Raw genomic sequence first — 2,224 nt, forward strand, 5'->3', positions numbered from 1 at the left:
TAGAAATATTATTTTAAGAACTGAAAATAATAACTTGTTGATTAAACCTGTCTATTGTTTTTATTTCTATCTTTAATGGATACCAGACTCTGGCTATAATATACTCTACTTATACTTTTCACTACAGATGGAAAGAACTCCTGCTCTTTCAATAAATACAAACCAATTTTATATGAAATTGGGGGAAAAACATAATTAAGAAGGACTTCCTGTCTGGAAATATAAAACATAGTCTACTCTAAAATAAAAAAATAATTATTTTTGGATTCACTCCTTTACTGGAACATCTGTATTACCACCCCCTTGTATTCTTGTGAATAATCAAGAGATGATAGAATTTTTACATTTTTAAAGCACTTATATTTGCTAATTTCAAAAGCAAAAGTCCTTTTTAAAAAAAGACCTAATTAAAATAAAGTAGTTGAAATTCCTGGAGAAAAATAGTTTTTTCCTTAAGAGCTCAGTGGCAATCAAGAAAAGAGATAAACACCCATGTCATAGGATTTGTCAAACCTAAAATTGAGTTCTTTAAAAGTTATGGAATTTTAATAGAATTTTAAATAAGCTGATAACTTAGTGTACTGTTTTAACTACATAAGTGTTTTCCCTCTAATGATAATTCTGTTGTTTTCAAATATATTTGTCTCTACATTTTGCTCATTTTACATTAGAGTAATTCATTATATTATGAATGCAATATAAAACCAAATAATTTAATGAGATACTGACAAGACCAAAAGAAAGATACAGGACAATATTATAAAGGCAAATGCACAAAGGCACTCTCCAGTAAATGCTAGAAACCCAACTAAGAAAATGTGTTGTCTTTACAGCAAAGTGGCAAGTTATTTATTTACCCTATCTTACAATCCTTAGATTGTGTGGACAATTAAAAGAATATTTTATTTTAATTTGGAATATTTGCTAATAAAAATTATACAAAAAAGACCATAGAACAACCTACAAATAGAAAAAAATGTAAATATAGTTTTCAAAATTTAAAAAGCAATATTATAAGAATTATAGAATTAGAAATGTTTCAAACTGGGATTTTAAACCTGGAAACAAGGCCAAGGAAGACAGTGTAATCTGGTCAATTATGGAAAGTCTATTAATTGCAGCAATGTGATTAGCTGTCAAGTTTTATGCCTATGAATTTTTGTCTTATGATACAAAAGGCAGTCTTATTACTTTATTATGTTTTCAAAATATTTAATGTTTTATATTTATTACTTACTAATTGAAGCCTTAATTTCTAAGCTGTATGTATGTGTGTGTGTACATATAAATCATCCAGGAATGCATTGAATAGTATATCCATATATATCTTATTTTTCCAGTTCAAAGTAAGACTGATCATTGCACCTGTGAAATCCTAATTATGCATCATTATTCTCACAAGCATCCAAAACGAAGATTTTTTTTTTCCCAAGGATAATTTTTGAAGCTTATATAACATCAGGCCTGCAACCTATTATTTTTTCTTGGTGACCGTGTCACAATATTCCTTTCCATTACTTCATATTTCCATATGTTTTCTTTCTATATTACTCCTATGTAGTAACTTTGATTCTTATAATACAAAAATAAATAAATTAAGTAGTTGGGGAAATATTTATTCCTGTATACAAATTTTTGCCATGTCCTCTACAACTGATCTGAAGAAGCAGCAGTCTCCTACCTCAACTTCCGTGTTTCCCCAAGAAGCTGCCCCAGGTGTTCCAAAAACTAGATTTGCAGAAAGGATAACTTCATAGAGGGACCTAAGAGAATTCTTGGACTTTAATGACATTGCTAGCACAGGCTAAAGAATGGAAGTCTTCAAAAAACTAACTTCTTCATGGACACTATGATACATAATATATGTATATATGTATGTGTGTAAATATATATATATATATAGAAAGAAAGAAAGAGAGATTGGTAGGTGGTTTTTAAAACAGGTGATAGCTCATGGCTATCTTGTCCCATTTGTGTGTCAAGTAGGTGGACAAAGTCATAGCTAAATGTGTTACAACAGTGTACAGGCATAAATATATAGGATACACACAGACATATGAGAGAGAGAGAGAGAAATAGAATAAGAATTTGGAAATAGGGTTCAAAAATCCTTATTCAAAATAATCCACATTGACCTTGAATGCTTTCTTGAGAAGACTATGTGTATAATAGTTAAGAATGTGGTCTTCAAAACCACACCATCTGGTTACAAACCACCTTTCAG

This window comes from Dasypus novemcinctus, chromosome 15 (assembly GCF_030445035.2).
Source record: "Dasypus novemcinctus isolate mDasNov1 chromosome 15, mDasNov1.1.hap2, whole genome shotgun sequence".
Classification (NCBI taxonomy): Eukaryota; Metazoa; Chordata; class Mammalia; order Cingulata; family Dasypodidae; genus Dasypus; species Dasypus novemcinctus.